Source organism: Rattus norvegicus, chromosome 6, assembly GCF_036323735.1.
Source record: "Rattus norvegicus strain BN/NHsdMcwi chromosome 6, GRCr8, whole genome shotgun sequence".
Lineage (NCBI taxonomy): Eukaryota > Metazoa > Chordata > Mammalia > Rodentia > Muridae > Rattus > Rattus norvegicus.
The window spans coordinates 103,554,552-103,564,414 of record NC_086024.1 but is presented as its reverse complement, the minus strand read 5'-3'; positions in this window follow the sequence as shown (position 1 = coordinate 103,564,414).

Below are 9,863 nucleotides of genomic sequence, written 5' to 3'. Positions count from 1 at the left end.
GGTGATTCAACTACAAAACAAACACCACACATTATTAAACCTTAAGGCGATGGACGATATTTATTGAAATGGAAATATAGTCATTGCTTGATGCTGTGTAAAACAACTTTTTAAAAAGTATATAGACTAGAAAAAGAGAAGGCCTGGAAGAATGGTTCGCAGTGTTAATTGCTCTAGTAGAGGACCAGGGTTCATTTCCCAGCAACCAAATGTTGGCTCTAAACATTATAACTCCAGGTCCTGGGAATTCAGCACCCTTTTCTGACCTCTCAGGGTATTGGGCCTGCATGTGGTACATAGACATGCATGCAGGGAAAATATTCATACACAAGAAATGGAGTAAATAGATGTAAAAAAGGTTGTTTTAAGCCAGAAAGAAAATGAAGTTGGGTGAGTTGGAAGGAGGGGAGCTGGGAATGGGAACAAATACTGTCAAAATACATTATATGAGATTCCCAAAGAACTGAATTAAAGCAAACATGATAAAAAGTATGTAGAATATGATGTATGAACATATATGGAGCCCCCCCCCCCACACACAGAATGATTTATCCTTGGGTAAAGAATTTCAATATGTTTTCTTTTGAGTTTCTGTTTTGTTCTTTTCTATATTATTCAAACATTTTTACAAGAAGCATGAATCATTTTCAAATAAAAGCTACTAAAATGTTTAAAAAGTATTGATCTCATGAGAAAGGGAGAAAGCTGAGATTAGTGGAAGTTGACAAGCAATTCAATAAAGCCACAGTTCCCTGTCCGAAAGCAAATGTGGCCCCACCCCTCGGGGTTAGTGCCAGCCCTTTAGATCCCGTCTCCAGCTGGATAAGATCCTGGAGAGGAATATGGCAGCAGGGATCTGGGGGAGTTAGGAATCAATTTTAGGTCAGAGGGGACTCACATGACTCTATTATTGTGTGGGTCTCCTATTATCTCTTCAAAGCAATTAAACTATGACCACAAGAGCATTACCGGGCTCCTATTATACACAGTGTTCTTGTGGTCTGGCCGTTGCCCAAGTATTAAATAAGCAGACACAAGTCTAGGGACAGAGTTACATTGGGCTTTTATTTCTAGTCCAAGCCCATCTCATATCCTACCAGTGAAAGGCTGTTTTCAGCCACTTTCTGCACTCGAGAAAAGAAGGAAGCTTATGCTGGCTGGCTGGGTGTGGCCCAGAGGCCTGGCCTAGAGTATTCAGGGGAGAAGCATAGCTGGAGGTTTGGAGGAGGAAGTCCTGAGCCCACGTCCCTTCTGTCTCTTCTCGCCAGTCCATTATCATCCATACTCACCCTTACTCCTAACTGTCCCCCTGATCCCACGATGGTCCTTCCTTTGATCTTAGCACCGGGGTACAGTCAAGCTCAATCATCAGTTATGGTAGGGATTGGAGCCCACAAGTTCTAGCGTATGTTGAGGATGCCAGTTTAGATCTAAATGGTGAAAAAGAGAGAACATGAAGAAATATTAACAGTCTCTCATACATCCTATGGCAAACGAGGGGTCATCACAAACCATTGAACGAGGCATTTGTCTTGAGGTTTTTGTTTTGAGATACAGTTTTATGTAACCTAGTATGTAACCTGGAATGTCTCCAGGGCTGGTTTTAAATTCCTTTAAAATATTTTTAATGATTTTTTCATCTGTATAATATGCATGTGTGTGCATTTTTTATACGTAGGTACAGGTGCACACATGTCATGGAGCACATGTGTAGGTCAGAGCAGACTTTGGGTTTGTCTGCTGGAGTAGCTTGGAGTAGCTGACTGTCAAGCTTCTGGAGGCTCTCCTGTCTCTGCTTCCTGTTTCCTGTGGGGCCTCCAGGATTACAGTTCTGGAGGCCCAAACTAAGGTCATTAGGTGTATATGTAGCAGGCTAGTCGGGTTTTGTTATTGTTGGTTGTTTTTTGTTTTGGGTGCTTTTTTTCTCCTTCATGAGCTAGCTCCCAGTTCTGGCCTTGAATCCTCACCATCCTGTTTCCAACTAGGATTACACGAATGCATTCCCACACTGTGAGGACCTCCTCCTGCAGACAAGGTCTCAAACCTAAGGTGATTCTCTTTCCTCCACTCTTAAATGCTGGGGTTGCAGGAGGGTACCCCAAATGGATAGCAGTTCTCTTTCTAGGCTATCTTCTAAACATATTCATTATGAAAGGTCCTCCCCACTTTACTCTTCCTCTGAGTCCCTAGAAACCCCAAGTTTTCCCTTCCCTAATCCCAGACCTCCCCCTGCTCTTCTATGGGGGAAGCCATACCTCTATATATTGGCCATCACTGCTCAGGCCTATAGAGAAGGGGAAAAATCCTACCAAAGATGTTACCGTCCTTTCCCACACCCCTTTGTGAAGACTGTGTCTGACCTAGACCTGAGATGGGAGCCAGAAAAAGGAGCCATAGTGTTTTGAGGGAAAGGGAGATGTGTAGATGCTGGTCAACTGTGAGCTCAAATCAGAGAGTTTATGTGTGGTACAGATACAGCCTGCCTATGGAGTCAGCCCTGTGATAGAAGCCGTAACCTCAGGCTCCTCACTACACAGCAGGTGGAGAATTTGAATTCTCTTGGAGCTGGACTAAGTTACAAACCATCTTGTAGCGGTTCTTCTCTGCCCTAATACATAGGTGTAAATCTTTGCTACCTGTGGGCTCTAAATCTTTAGTAAAACGTACTACACATTGGTGGATGTTGAATAGACATTTCTAGAGCCTAGTCCTCAACACAGCACAGTCTGAAGCAAAAGAGAACAGGCAGCAAATGTGTATTTATTAACTAGCATCCGAAGCTAATGAAATGTCTTAGCTGAACTAATTTCCCAGACAAGGCAGACTCTGTTGGATCATGCATCTTTTCCTTAAGGTGACTGAGTTCTAGAAGAGCATGGACAAGAAGAGAGCTAGGTTTTACCCTACTTTTTATGATGCAATCCATGTATCTTGGAGCCCCAGGCCAGTCTGCTCTCAACCAGCTCCTAAGGGGAAAATCTCTTGATGCAGTTCTCAAAAAAAAAAAAAAAAATCCCGTTCTACCTCATCCCAGGACCTGGTAGAGCTGGTAATCTGGGCTTGGATGAGATATCATGATAGAAATTCTTAGCCTATTAATGTTGCCAAGTCCCAAGATACCTTTCTGTAATCGCTCTGTCTGGCTGAAATTTCCCTTTGAACTGATATGGTAAAGTTGGGACAAGCACACAGTGTCCCCTGGGGGGGAGAAGTCTTAGACAGCAGCCGAAAAGCTTTTAGTTGCAAAGCCCTCTCATAACCAGGCTCCCCTAACAATACTCCTTTGTCCCTCCTCAGACGATTGCTCTCCCTGTATCCTGGCAAAGGGAGGCACAAAGGGGAGGTGACCAGCTTAGAGTTCAGTTTTTAATCTCTAGGATAGAAATTCTGTTAAATATGCCTAGCATCTGGATTGACTGCTGGGTCAGAAAGGACAGCAGCAGAGTTGGAATGGAAGTTCAGGGTGGGGGGGGAGAGACAGAGAGACAGAGAGAGACAGAGAGAGACAGAGACACGGAGACAGAGACAGTGTGTGTGTGTGTGTGTGTGTGTGTGTGTGTGTGTGTGTGTGTAATGGAGCTCTCCCATGATTCTTAGGTATTCAAGTCAACTTTCTCCTCCCAAAGATTTACAGCCTTCCCAGTTGAACCCACACTTAGAAGTCTAAAGTGATGTGGTCTCAATGTGTTCCTATTCTTGTTTTGCAGTTTTCCCAGTTACATCATATTTTCTTTAATTATTTAAGACCTAGTTTTATTAGAAGCTGGCATTGAATTTGCTGTTTAGCCAAGGACCTTGAAATTTTCCTCTTGTCTCTACCTCTCAAAGTACTTGGGTTTCCGGGACTGAGGTAACAAGGTATGTGCCACCGCTCCCACTTTGTGTGGTGCTGGGGACCAAAGCAGGGCTTTGTGAAGCTAGGCTAGCTCTTCATAAACGGAGCTATAGCTCCAGCCTCTGTTACTTCTTTAGCTTTGACTTATACTTTCTTAATTTACTGCTAGCCTTCTGAGTCTGAACTAATTTTCAAGGTTGTGACTAATATTTTAATGCTTTATGAATAATTCACGTTGGTATACGTCTTAGTCAGGGTCTCTAGTCCTGCACAAACATCATGACCAAGAAGCAAGTTGGGGAGGAAAGGGTTTACTCAGCTTACACTTCCACATTGCTGCTCATCACCAAAGGAAGTCAGGACTGGAACTCAAGCAGGTCAGGAAGCAGGAGCTGATGCAGAGGCCATGGAGGGATGCTGCTTACTGGCTTGCTTCCCCTGGCTTGCTCAGCTTGCTTTCTTATAGAACCCAAGACTACCAGCCCAGGGACGGCACCACCCACAATGGGCTGGGCCCTCCCCCTTGATCACTAGTTGAGAAAATGCCTTACAGCTGGGTCTCATGGAGGAATATCCTCAAGGGAGGCTCCTTTCTCTGTGATAACTCCAGCTAGTGTCAAGTTGACACATAAAACCAGTCAGGACAGCATTGAATCATGATTTACTTATTTTCAGACTCAGCGTGTATGGTTATTACCCACTATATTTTTTTTTTCTCGGGGCTGGGGACCGAACCCAGGGCCTTGCGCTTCCTAGGCAAGCGCTCTACCACTGAGCTAAATCCCCAACCCCCTATATTTTCTTTCTAACAATAGAAAGAAAGTAAGGAAAGCAGAGGACATGACTTCCTGACTTCTGGATATCCCGAAGTACCCAAGAGTGAAGGCAGACCTGTAGTCAATCCCTGAGGCAGGTGGAGGCCAGTCTGGGCTACATAGTGAGAACGACCTTGGTATTCACCGGAAGCAGGTGAAAATGTATGCCCACACCCAAACCTGCACAGCATCTATAGCACCTTTGTTCTTAAATATTTATTTATTTATTCCTCCAAGGGCTGGGGCAGGAACACACCCTCGAAGTAGAAAGATGAATTATTTTTGAGCTCTGTGAAAGTGCCCATCCCAGTCCCCACGATCACACCTTGATTATGTCCCCAGATCTTAATGTTTTTTTGCTAGTTTCTGTGTTTGTGTTTTTGTTGTTGTTTGTCCTTTGAGACAGGGTTTCTCTGTGCAGCCCTGGCTGTCCTGGAACTCACTCTGTAGACCATGCAAGCTTCAAACTCACGGAGATCCTCCTGTCTCTGTCTCTCAAGTGCTGGGATTAAGCTGCATGCCACCCCCAACCCCCCCACCCCCAAGGAGCCTTTGAACCTGGCCACCATTTCCCTTTTTACTACTCTGAGGCTTTACAAACACTCAAGGACTTCCTTACTGACTTTTTTGCGTTGGACACCGAGGATGCACAGAGGTTGGAAGACAGTTGGTGGGAATGTTTTCTCCTTTTATGTGCATCTCAAGCCCAGTGACCAGAGTCTGATCTGGCAACATGGGGAGATGGTGGAGACGACTCACCTAACAATGTAGAATCTAAGCAACCAAGACGGGTAACAAATGGTCAGCCTCAGCAGCCTTCAGGAGCAGCCGGCGGTGGATACATTACACGTATAACTGATGATGCCAGGGAAGATGCGTTGGAAGAGAACCTGACTCAAGTGGGCAGCATCCTAGGTGACCTAAAGAACATGGCTCTGGATATGGGCAATGAAATTGATGCTCAAACCCAGCAAATACAGAAGCTCACAGAAAAGCCTGACACCAACAGGAATCGTATTGGCATTGCCAATGCAAGAGCAGAGAAACTCATTGACGGCTAAAGCCCTGCTGGTTGTACTTCTTTACCTGTTAACTCAGTCTCGAGCTCCTGCTGAGTCATTTCTTATTCAGAGTTTGAAAGACTATGAGAGAAGGGTGGGAGGAGGAATGCCCCCCTCCGTCCTTACTGTCTGTCTTTTGGGGTGGGTTCTTGCTCCGGTGTCCTTACAGTCTTCCTCAGTTCACTCTCACAGGCCGCTGACATCACACAATCTCTCCACCTTGTCATTTAGCTTCTCTTTGTGTTCAAGATTTGGAAGCCTTGGCCAAGAGCCAGGAAGCAGGCCCCTGTATATATAGCTTTTGCCATTATTGGTTGGTTGGTTTGGTGTTGGTTGGTTTTTTGGTTTTGTGGTAAAGAGCAAGAGGAAGGAACAAGAAATGAAGTTGACTCATTAAAGAAACTACGGGTCACAAAAACAACAAAACAAAACAAAACAAAAAACAAAACAGTTCACTGCTTGGGGCAGGAGCTTTCATACATGTGTTTTGTTTTGCATCACTGTTTTTTAGCTTCTGGTCTAAAGGAGAGTACAGTGAGTTTTTCAGAAGTGAGCTTCACTTCTGAGCCCTTAGTGATTTGTGTATATACGTAGGTTCTTGGGTCCTGTTTCATATTGCACGTGCAGGGACACTGTATAAATGAGTGCCTTTTACTCTCATACAGTGAGCCATAGCAGGGTCCCATTGCAGGCCTGTGAACTTCATGAAGTTGTCAGCAGCCTTTAAAAGATGTACATAGAGGTTGGGGATTTAGCGCAGTGGTAGAGCGCTTGCCTAGGAAGCACAAGGCCCTGGGTTCGATCCCCAGCTCCGAAAAAAAGAACCAAAAAAAAAAAAAAAAAAAAAAAGATGTACATAGATGTGAGATAGGAGACTTCCTCCTTAAAGCAGGGTGTATCGTGGGAATTCAGATTTACCTCAATACTAAGAATTATGTTCAGATATGAAAAAAAATCTTGTTTCGATCTCAGGTAGAAAAATAGATCGCTTTGAGTTTTGTATAGCTGTAGACACTCACGCAGTTATAAGCTGTTACTAAAAGTTGTTTGGAAAATTATGCCTTTGGGTTAATTATTGATGACCTCACTCTATTCTCTCTGCCTTCTGCACAGAATCAAGTTTATGTAGACTCTGAAGTGTTAGGAAAGCTGAACTGGTATTTGTCATTTGCTTAAAAATTAGCAAGTACAGTTTAGAGCTACCAAAGTAGATTTGACCAGTAACCACTGCTTGAGTTTTACCACTAACTTTTGTAATTAACAGTATTGTTCTTTCAAATAGGTAATGTTTCTATGACTTATTTGTGGAGGCAATCATTCTATCAGCTTTTGTCAACATTAAATAAAGCAAATGCCCATTCATTAAGCACCCCAATAGAAATAAAGAACCATATACCTGCTCCCCCACCACCTAACTTGTTTCCCCAGAAAGCCCATCCAAATACATGTTCTTTCTGTTTCTGCCTCACTTCTCTCCTACCACACATCTTCCATAGACTGTGTGTTCCTTTCTTAGCCTCCAGGTTCTGTGCCCAGACCCTTTCTTATCTGGCTGCAGGCCAATCTCCACAGAAATTACTCTCTTGAGCCACATCTCTCCAGACGGCAACCGCCAGGGAACTAGTCCTCTTTAACAAGCATAAAGAGATCTTTCTGATTCCCTTCACCAAGAACATTCCTTATGCTAGAGATAAGAGTAAGTCCTTTATGGGTGGTTTGCTTTGTAGGAAAAGCAGAAATCCCATGTCCTTCAGAAAATATGCCTAAGAACTTAATGCATGCAAGACATATGAGAGGCTACATAGATACTTAAAACGTTTTTATTTTTGCATCATGGTGGTAGAAAGGATGTGTAAAGATAACTCTTGACTATGGCAGGGATTTTCCATGTCAATGTATTGGTGCTATTAGGTACTTTGTGCCCAGTACTGTACAAGGCATCTTTAACGTATCATCTTATGCACATAACATCCTAGGGTGGGTATTGTTGCTATGTCCACTTTGCAGATGAAGAAATGGTTGGAGCAAGATGAGCTGCCTTAAGACATCCAACTAGGATGTGGAGTCTGAGTTCAAATTCAGGCCTGGTATGTCGAAAAAATTCTAATTAAGACATCACCCCCTCCAATTTTGATGTGTGTATGTGTGGTGTCATTTGGGTATGCATGTTTTTGCATGTTTATGGGTGAACCTATTTGCTTATGGATGTGGAAGCCCCAGGTTGATTTCAGGAATCATTTTCTTCTACTTCATTTCCTGAGGCAAAAAGTCTCTCACTTGAACTCAGAGCTCACCGACCTGGCCAGCCTTGCGTGCTGTTTGTTCTGGAGATCAGATTCTCTCAGACTTCTTGGGCTGAAATTACAGGCAAGCCCTTCACACTTACGTGACGTCCTGGAGATCCAAACTGTGCTCCCCAGGCTTGCATGGCAAGGACAGTCGTGTCCCTGGAATATGAATAGGAATATGAATATATATTTCAGGATTGTGTGTAAAAAATATATGTCTGTACGGCTCACCACACTGCTCCATTGGCTTTCTAAGACAAGAAGCAAAAGGGGGCTGATACTGTCCGTCTGTATGGATGCTGGGTCTTGGTTTCTCTCAGGGTCCCTCAGGGCTTACTTGAGTCACTGTGGCCATGATTTTATGGTGCTTACCTTCAGCTGGGCCCACGTCGCCAGTTCCTCCCCACACCACAGCACACAGGACTCAGCATCCTTTGGTAGAAAAGCCGGGGGACCCACTCACTGCTACAGATGCTATTTTTAGGTTCCCTGTTGCCGCAGACTGCTCTGTCCTGTTTATGAGTGGTTTTATCTCTCATAAACAGGTGGAGAAGATCACGGTTAGGATGCTGAAGGACCCGAGTTATATCCTGCTTTCACTAGCAGTGTAACCTGGGTCAAAGTACACACCCTCTCTCAGATTTGATTTCCTCATTTATGTAATGAGGGATAGAAATAGCTGCCCTGCCCAGAGAGAGGTCAGCTGTGTAAACTGTTGCTAGGAGGAAATGATCCCTTTTAAAGAAGGGAGGAAAATCCTGATCATGTCACTAAGCCCGAGGGAGAGGTGAACAGAGATTGCACGGTGCTAAGCCCAAGTCTCAGTCGCTGACTCTCTTCCGTTGTACCCTGCCATTGGCATCTTGTTCCAGACTAAGGAGGAAAATATTAATATTGCATGAAAACATTTTCTTTGGCCTCAAAGTTTATTTTTTGCATCCATTTTTTATTGTAAAAAATGCATTTTTGTGGGCCCCTAAAAATATTGCTGGCACTAGGGACTGTACCTACCGGACCCAATAGCTAAGTTTCCGGGAATTCAGAGCTGGCTGCCTGCAGCTCCTAACACCTTCCTTCCTCTGTAGAGTGCTGCCTCCCAGAGCCCAGAAGAAAGCCAAACGGCTGCCAAACACAATGAGGACTCGAGGAGTTTGTTCTACAGCAAGGGGTGTAGAGGATACCCCCCATCAGCTTGACCTTGCTGCTAGGTTTAAGGAGATCACTTCTGGCTGACTTGTCTGAGTTCGGAGTGGTCTGTGTCTTCCTGACAAGGCCCAGTGTATATAGCCCATGTGAGTGCTTGTAGTTCTTCTCCCTGCTTTCCTCCCAACAGAACACAATTTCCGTTGTTGGAAATCTATGCTGGACTGTTCAGGACTTCCCACGTATTATGTCATTAGATTATTGCATCATATTCATAATGTAGGTGATAGCGTCTCTACTGCACAGAAGATAAGGAAGGCCAATAGCTCTCATCACTCCCACCCCGCAGCTATCTACTTCCTCTACTGATGTGAGGAGCCCAAGATAATGCCTATCCTTTGTACTTGAACTCCAGTGCTTGCCCCCATGGTATTAGATGGAGTCCAGACTCACACATAGCAGTCACGGGCACTACCACCCAGTTTCATCCCCAGCTCCACTCTCCGTCCTTACTGAAGAACAGAGTATGTATGGGAATGGGCTTAAAGCCCCTGGTCTACACTGCCCACTCCACTTTAAAGATGTGTCCTTGTTGAGCCTTGAATACCCTGGCTAGGGCCAGAAGACCGATGGAGATCTGTGCTCTCATTAGGCAATCAAGGGAAGACACGGGATCCATCCAGTTAGCTTCAGAAAGTAGAAGGGCAGCCTGGTTCCCTGT